Consider the following 9766-nt stretch of genomic DNA (forward strand, 5'->3'; position numbering starts at 1 on the left):
GAGAGGCACCGAGACTTTCTTAGAAACTTCTGACTGATGCGCCTGGTATACAAGGGGGTTGTACAATATCTGCACCAAGAGCAATATGCAGGATCTGTGTCATAGGTACGGAGAATTGTTTCTATCGACAGGAGCATTGCAAAATGTGAGGAGTGCATGTTAACAGGAGGAGATCGTTTTAATTAAACAAGCAATATGTATTTTACTAATTTGGAATTCTTCAAAAGCATCGGTAAGTTACACAAGCTATTTTAATAATATGAGACAAGGAAAGCAGATGCTAAAGATGAAAAAGACTTTAGATCCACAACAGCAAGAAACATTGAAATCAAAGAGGTCAGCACATATGGGTGCAATGAAGCTGTCCAAAGAAGGACGGAAACACACATCTCTTTTCAGCACAGAATCCCACAGAGAACAACCACCAAGTCAAGCTTGCGCTGCCAGCTCTGCACCACAGCGCACCCTACTGGCACAACTGCGAGTCAGTATGCACTGAACATCAGATGAGCCTGAAACCTGCTCAGACTCTCTCTTCCTTTGTCTGTCTCTCTGCTGTTGACTAGAAAAACCTCAGGGGAAAGTGCACACACAGATCCCCTGCATCCACAAATAATGCACTCACATTTCCCATTTGTTTAGTCGTTTAGTCGTGTCTGACTCTTCGTGACCCCATGGACCAGAGCACGCCAGGCACTCCTGTCTTCCACTGCCTCCCGCAGTTTGGTCAAACTCATGCTGGTAGCTTCGAGAACACTGTCCAAACATCTCATCCTCTGTCGTCCCCTTCTCCTTGTGCCCTCCATCTTTCCCAACATCAGGGTCTTTTCCAGGGAGTCTTCTCTTCTCATGAGGTGGCCAAAGTATTGGAGCCTCAGCTTCAGGATCTGTCCTTCCAGTGAGCACTCAGGGCTGATTTCCTTAAGAATGGAGAGGTTTGATCTTCTTGCAGTCCATGGGACTCTCAAGAGTCTCCTCCAGGACCATAATTCAAAAGCATCAATTCTTCGTCGATCAGCCTTCTTTATGGTCCAGCTCTCACTTCCATACATCACTACTGGGAAAACCATAGCTTTAACTATACGGACCTTTGTTGGCAAGGTGATGTCTCTGCTTTTTAAGATGTCACTGCCTTGCCATGGTGAAGGGGCTTGAATAACTCAGAGGAGCTATGAGCTATGCCATGCAGGGCCACCCAAGATGGACAGGTCATAGTGGAGAGTTTTGATCAAATGTGATCCACCTGGAGCAGGAACCGGCAAGCCACTCCAATATCCCTGCCAAGAAAACTCCATGGACAAAGACAACAGGATTTCCCATACATTTGGGGAATTTGCAGGGGTCCCGTGTCAGATTACCGTATTTTTTGCTCTATAAGACTCACTTTTTCCCTCCTAAAAAGTAAGGGGAAATGTGTGTGCGTCTTATGGAGTGAATGCAGGCTGCGCAGCTATCCCAGAAGCCAGAACAGCAAGAGGGATTGCTGCTTTCACTGCACAGAGATCTCTCTTGCTGTTCTGGCTTCTGAGATTCAGATTTTTTTTTTCTTGTTTTCCTCCTCCAAAAACTAGGTGCGTCTTGTGGTCTGGTGCGTCTTACAGAGCAAAAAATATGGTAATTGTAGATAGGGTGAAAAAGTGAGTGGTTGCCATCCCCACCATCATTTTTTAACCTGCCCTGAAGGACACTTTCGATTGCATGGGCTAGGCTACTTTCAGATCAGATGCATCTCTGAAAAGTAATAAACAAATCTGAGCACACTATTTGGACAGTTTGGAGAGCCAGTGTGGTTTAGGGATTAGAGCAATGGACTAGGACCCAGGAATTCAGGGTGAGACTCACTGAGTGACTTCAAGCCAGTCGCAATACCTTAGCATAGCCTAATATGCCTAATATCAATGGTTCCTCTTCATCCTGGAGAAGAGTTGACTAGTGGGGTGCCACAGGGTTCTGTCTTGGGCCCGGTCTTATTCAACATCTTTATCAACGACTTGGATGATGGACTCAAGGGCATCCTGATCAAATTTGCAGATGACACTAAACTGGGAGGGGTGGCTAACACCCCAGAGGACAGGATCACACTTCAAAATGACCTTGACAGATTAGAGAACTGGGCCAAAACAAACAAGATGAATTTTAACAGGGAGAAATGTAAAGTATTGCACTTGGGCAAAGAAAATGAGAGGCACAAATACAAGATGGGTGACACCTGGCTTGAGAGCATTACATTTAAAAAGGATCTAGGAGTCTTGGTTGACCACAAACTTGACATGAGCCAACGGTGTGACGCGGCAGCTAAAAAAGCCAATGCAATTCTGGGCTGCATCAATAGGAGTATAGCATCTAGATCAAGGGAAGTAATAGTGCCACTGTAATCTACTAAGGTCAGACCTCACCTGGAGTACTGTGTCCAGTTCTGGGCACCACAGTTCAAGAAGGACACTGACAAACTGGAACGTGTCCAGAGGAGGGCAACCAAAATGGTCAAAGGCCTGGAAACGATGCCTTATGAGGAACGGTTAAGGGAGCTGGGCATGTTTAGCCTGGAGAAGAGGAGGTTAAGGGGTGATATGATAGCCATGTTCAAATATATAAAAGGATGTCACATAGAGGAGGGAGAAAGGTTGTTTTCTGCTGCTCCAGAGAAGCGGACATGGAGCAATGGATCCAAACTGCAAGAAAGAAGATTCCACCTAAACATTAGGAAAAACTTCCTGACAGTAAGAGCTGTTTGACAGTGGAATTTGCTGCCAAGGAGTGTGGTGGAGTCTCCTTCTTTGGAGGTCTTTAAGCAGAGGCTTGACAACCATATGTCAGGAGTGCTCTGATGGTGTTTCCTGCTTGGCAGGGGGTTGGACTCGATGGCCCTTGTGGTCTCTTCCAACTCTATGATTCTATGATTCTATGAATAGAATCATAGAATTGATCTATGATTCTATGAATAGAATCATAGAATTGAGTTGGAAGGCACCATGAAGGACATCTAGTCCAACCCCCTGCAATGCAGAAATCTTTTGCCCAATGTGGGGCTTGTAGTAGCCCTGTGTTTGTATGTGTGCACACTATCCATTTAAAAATCACAATATTTTTTGGCTTCTTCCAGTATCTGGGCACTGCTGGCTCTCTCTGCCGCTTGATCAATAATGCCAGGGCCCTGGCTCCTCTTCCTTGGAATAGGCTGCATTTAGTGGCACGCTGCAAAGTCTGCCTTTTTTGTATCCCACTGTAAAGTGCACCACGCAAAACTGTTGCTGAACTACATGACTAGAAAGGAATGCACACAAGTCAGGATTTCTTCAACCTAACACTTGAATTGCCCTCATGGCCGTGACCTGGCAAGAATCCTATTTTAAATCAGTTCTTTTCCCAGGAAACAATTTAAACAGCAAACAGCTCAGCAAACAGATGGCAACCGAAAAAGCTGACACAAGGTGGACATTCCACAGCTGCTGCCTGTTTGAGACTTGTGACAAATAATTTTCAGGCAGAAGCGATGTTTTAATGAGAAAAGGGACAAATTCTGCAGGCATATGGTCCGATTCTAGGAGTTGCAATACAGTTAAAGCGGTGCACTGAGGCCTGGATTAACCATTAAGCAAAACAAGCACACGCTTAGGACTTCAAGGCAAGGGAGCACCACAGAAATTTTCCATTGCCAGATTTTTAATATTAATGGTCACAAATTGTTCTGTTGAGTGATCGTTTTCTTGGCTGAGGTATATTAAAAATCCCAACAGAACAACTATGCAACAAGGCAGTCTGGGTGCTTTATCTCATCTAAGTATAGAAGCTGGTGTATTACATAAGGTTAGTTTTGAGGATCTGATATAAGACTTTGCCATTAGAAACAGTAGGAGAAAAAAAAATTCAAATAATAAAGTGGAAGTATACAAAAATAAACATTATTTTCCATCTTACAGTAGTTTTTGTTTAATTTCAAAAAATAAAAATTTATTTTATGGTTTACTATTGTTTATATTTTGAATCAGATATATGTGGGGGCACCAAATATAGGGTTTAGGGCCTCTAAAGGTCTTAATTCAGCCCTGGGTGCACATAATGCAATGCTGTAGCTGTGGTTTGAAGGAGACAAGTCTATCCCTTTGCTCAGTGCTTAGATGCTTTGATGATGGTGCCCGCATGGCTGTTTCTCCCACGGTCCTTACTAAACTGACTTCTGACACAAGCACCATTGCTTAGCTGTAGTGGGGGTGGAAAGGATAAGGGCAGGCTTTTTCTTTCTGGTAGGAGTTTCCTGGGAAAATATTTCAGGCGTAGGAAGATGCCAGTCACCTATAACTCAAGAAGAGACATGCCCGGTTTAAGTTACAGGAGGTCATGACTAGGGAGCCTAATTGGCTAAATCTTTGAAGTTCCAACATCAGCAAAGAACAGTTAGGGAAGAAGGGGCTGTGTGTGTGTGTGTGTGTGTGTGTGTGTGTTTAGTATGTGGTATTTTTTGGTCAAGTTAGTAATATGGGCAAGAATTATTATACAAAAGTTGCTTGGAGCAGCCCACAAAATATCAGTCCGCCAATATTAGTAAATCACTGTGACACTCTCTTTTAAGCCAAAGTTGAAGGCCTGTTTCATTTACACAACCGCTTGGGAGCCCCTTCCCCGTTGCTTGGTGCCACAACACTCCAACAATGCATATGGAGAAACTTTGAGAGTGAGATAAGTGACCTAGCATCTTTCCATGCAAGCAACAACCTTAAACCATAATTTAAAATAAACTGTGGTTCAAGAAGAGATATCCCGCTTTATCACTACCCGAAGGAGTCCCAAAACGGCTAACACTCTCCTTTCCCTTCCTCCCCCACAACAAACACTCTGTGAGGTGAGTGGGGCTGAGAGACTTCAGAGAAGTGTGATTGGCCCAAGGTCACCCAGCAGCTGCATGTGGAGGAGTGGGGAAGCGAACCCGGTTCACCAGATTACGAGTCCATTGCTCTTAACCACTACACCACACTGGTTGAACCTTCCCTGCTTCTTTCCACGCCATATATGGGAGGAAACAACACAGAGTTTGGGTCATTGTGATGTGTGAACACATCGTTGTGGCTTAGTTATCTCCAAATAAACCACCAGTGGAAGCCAAAGTTTGTTTTTGGCTTACCTCTTGAGTTTTGCATGTCACGATGAGCCAGATTCTAGCTTGTTTCCTTCCCTGGATGACACAGTTAGGAGCATTAATCATCATTGATAATGAACTATGGTTTATCATTGTGTGTTGCCTACAAGAGAAACCACTGAAGGATTGGCGTATCTTCTTAATATTTTTTTATTTGCAAATATACTTGTGAAACATATTGGAAGCAAGCAGACTTCTAAAGAAGGCAGCATAACCAATGGTCCTGCAACAGATTCCTAAAGAACAACGGGATCTTGCATCTGCACCACCATTACTAACACCGGGGTGGGGGGGGGGACATCCCAGCTGTCTGACTCACTCCTTGTTCAAAATCAGACTGCAACTGCTTTCTGTTCTACCACACGTATAGGCAGAAACTGGTCTCAGAGCCCAACCCGCAGGTAGACTGCCCATTCAGGAAATGTCTCCTAATAAATCAACCAATCATCCTTGGCCAAGCAGCCAGCTTAGCAAAATATGGCCAACTTTTTCTTGATGGGCAGTTCTGTTGAGCTATATCTGATGCAATAGAAAAAGTTAATTTACCAGCATGCAGCCTTGTTTGCTTTGGCTTTTTGAGGCTTTTCAGGCAACTTTCTGAGACGGAGCTCTGGTGTTACTCATTGGATTTTGTCCCATAATCTGTGGCTTGGATAGTTTCAGGAAGGAACTGAGGAAATTTGCTGTTTGGAAAACCAGGTGTCTGCCCAACAGCCTCCTATTAACCAGGAATCTCCAAGGCTCTGTATTTTGGAAATGTCATGATTATAGATTGCAGAACGGCTGGATTTGAACAGGTTTGCTATCCATCTGCCTTTCTTTCCAGGGCCAGCCCCCATTTCCTTCACAGCAGTTTGACACATTAAATTTAGCAGACAAAGATTTTCCTGGTATGAAGCTAGAATGACAGAGAATATTTCACTTGATCAATTGGTGCATATCAGACTGATGCAAAAGGCAAAGGACCAGAACTACTTAAAAAGTTGCAACCTGACAAGGCGCTTTGAGAATTTTTATTGTATAAATGTAATCAGCAGCAGAAGCAGCAACCTTAGCTTTGAAAATCTGTTGACCTCTGGTGACAGGAGTGGTGAGAGAGAAAACTAAAGAACTGACACCTATTGATCAAACTATGGTATATTAGATTTGCACACACACATAAAAACCTGAAAAGTCATTGTTTCCCTACTAAAGAGGTAGAAACTAATATTTTTTTCTGGTCTTGGGTTCAGATTGCTGTAAACATCTGGTACAATTTGATCAGGAGGTTTAAAATTTTATAGTTCCCTTTCCCACAATCACATTACTAAAGATCAGAAACAACCGAACACATGTTCATGGGAAGGCTAACCACATTTTGCAGATGGTAGAGATAAATGTTCAGGAAGTATAAAATTAATAATAATTATTATAATATTGCTGAGCTGTGCAAAAGCCTAAACAGCCTAGGCAATGCTTTTTTGCTCCCCTCTCCAGGTTCGCATAATTACCGTTAATTTGTTATCAATAATGTATTTATTGATAAAAAGACATTATTTTTAAAAGAAAAAGCCAAGAATGGCTCATTTCATTACAGTGGTACCTCGAGTTAAGTACTTAATTCGTTCCGGAGGTCCATACTTAACCTGAAACTGTTCTTAACCTGAAGCACCACTTTAGCTAATGGGGCCTCCTGCTGCCACTGTGCCGGCGCTGCACGATTTCTGTTCTCATCCTGAAGCAAAGTTCTTAACCTGAAGCATTATTTCTGTGTTAGCAGAGTCTGTAACCTGAAGCGTATGTAACCTGAAGCATATGTAACCTGAGGTACCACTGTATATGGATAGATAATTTCACTGGAAGGAAGTCAATTTTAAATCTAACCCAGGGCAGAAGTCAGAATTACCCACAGAAATAAATGGGGACATCTAACCAACATCTATCCAATCTGGAAGTTTCATCCAAACTTTTCCATCTTTGTGGCTAAAATAATGTCTGTCTTTCTGTGTGTCCTAGAATTCCCTCTTTCCTCTGCAGCTTATTTCTTATAGAGGCAATAGTTTAAGAGTCACAATCCCATATGTTTTAAACAAAGACAGAACTCAAAATTAAAATGTCACACTACTGCCTGATAGCTTCCTTTCTGTTAGTCAATTTGTTTGGGTTTTTCTGCAATCACTTGGGAGACCCAAGGGGTTGGTTTTGGTTGGTCATCCCATTGGCTGAGTCAAGGTTGGGACCTGGTAATTTAGGGTGGGTAGGGAATTAGGATTTGGCAGATTTTGGTGCAGGAGAGAGAAGAGAGCTGGCTTCAGCTTGAAGCTGCACAGAGCAATGTATCTTCTGGTGAGCCCCCCCATATATTGGTGGACTGTGACATGCTCACCTGGCAATAGCACCAGACAATAGCAGTGCTTCAAGGAGTACTGGGTGCCCGTGAGCTGCCATTTTAACTTCCCAAAGTACCCCATATAAATAAAATAAACTCCTAGAGGAAACACAACCCTGAATGAGTGCTGGAAACCCCTGGAATTTTGCTGCTGCTCAGCAGAGATTGGGGTGGCATGTAACAATAATTAGGGTGCAAGGAAGATCACAGCCTTTGTGTCAAAATCATGCTTACTTCAGATTCTGCTCAAGCAAGAAAACCATGAAACCATACCTTCTTTGATTCCGTCTTCCCCTTCCCCATTTATGTGTGCTTTGAATGGGCATTACTCATCTGGAAACGTTTTGCGCTTTAATGCCACAGGAAACTCCAGAACAGCATTTGGCAAGCTGTTAAATTGCTATCACCAGCTGAAAACAGCAGTGCTGTCCCTGTGTTTGCTGAATCAAATTGTTAAGTGCCAAGGGGATTCATGTTTTCTCTGACTCATCCATATGTCTATGAACTCCTGGGGTTTAACCATTGGCTACCAAGAACATCCAGTTCCTACTAAGAAATGGGGGGGGGGGGAGGAGAATAATGAGATGGCCATAGCTCCTAAAATCTGAATTTCTTTGTAACTAGTACTTCATACTGCTATTTACAGAGAATTGCAACTTAAGAACTTAACATAGAGCCCTGCTGTATCAAACCAAGACATCTCTCTTGCCTAACGTCCTGTTTCCCACAATGTTCAACCAGATGCCTCCAAGAAGCATAGCTGTCAACCGTCCCTTATTTGGCGGGAAAGTCCCTTATCCCACCCCTGTGTCCCGCTGCTGTCCCTTATTGATGATGTCCCTTAAATTCCCCGGGTTTCAAAGGAAGCAGCTCCTCTCCCTCCCTCCCTGCCGGCCAGGTGCTTGGCTGCGTTGCTCACCCAATAAGGAGTCTAAGAACAACTGGGGGTGGAGCTTGCATGCCTTGTGCTGATCAAATTGGCCGTGTTGCCCAGGGACTCGCCTTTGCTCAGCGCTTCCCAGCGGAGAGGTGACGGTGGTTTTCCTTGCTGCATCCCCTTTGCCGGGTTGCTGCACTGTGGGAACCACTGCTTGAGGCTTTGTTTGGCTGCTGGTTGGGCTTTCTGCCTTTGGCTCGGAGGGGCTCAGAAGTTGAACATACCTGTGCTCTGAAAATCCCTTATTTTGGCTGCTGATCCCTTATTTTCAAATCTGTAAGTTGACAGCTATGCTAAGAAGCCCAGAAGAAGGCAATAGCTCTCTCCTGCTGTTGCTTCCCCATGGCAGCCCTATCCTCCATGAATTTGTCTAATTACCTTTTAAAGTTGGTGGCCTTCACATCTCGTGGTAGTGAATTCTCTACAGTAGTTTTGACTGTGCTGTGTGAAGAAGGACTTCCTTCCTGTCCTGAATCTCCCAGAACTCAGCTTCGAATGGATCAGCATGGCTGCAGACATTTTACAAAAACAGAAATTTTCCCTTTAAACCACTTTCCCCCCTGGCCTTTTTTCATGGCAAATTATCTCCCCAAAATCAATTTCTCTTGCAACTTCATACATGATAGGCGAACCAGCCAGCTAGGTAGCTTGCACTTCTTTTAGTCGCCTTTGATGAATTTCATTTTCATTGAGCGGTCCAACATGACTCCAAGATCCCTGTCCTGGTCAGTTGCCACCAGTTCAGATTACATCATATAAAGCACTACTTTTAAAAGAAAAATAGCTTATTGAAAATGCATATTGATACTGTGACTATATGCAAATTCATTTAATTAACCAAGAAAACACAAGACAGGATAGTTACAGAGGAACAGCGGCAGCTTTTCATTGAGTAAACTTGTTTTTTTGCATGCAATCAAATGCTTTTACATTAATTTTCTCAGTTATTGTATCGGTGTGTTAGGGGCATGCTAAAAGCTCCATCCTATGCATGTTTATTCAATGGTAGGTTCTATGCCATATGGCAGGTATGTCCAACAGGTGAGGGGAGAGACTCCATCAGGCAAGGCCTCCTTCCACCTGCCTTGCCCCACCCTCTAGTCTCTGCTTCTCAATTTGTATTGTATTATTTTATGGACTGTGGTTTGCCGTTGTTTTATTGATTATAGTTTAGAAATTATTTATTGTAACTGTTGTGCGGATTTCCGTTTAACTTTTATATGTTGATATTATTATTATTTTATACTATTCTAATCATTGTTGAATGTTGCTTTTTTGATGTAGGTTGCTTATTTTAAAGTTTTGTTTTATTATCACATTTTTGTAT

Source organism: Podarcis tiliguerta, assembly GCF_965153285.1.
Source record: "Podarcis tiliguerta genome assembly, chromosome: 11".
NCBI lineage: Eukaryota > Metazoa > Chordata > Lepidosauria > Squamata > Lacertidae > Podarcis > Podarcis tiliguerta.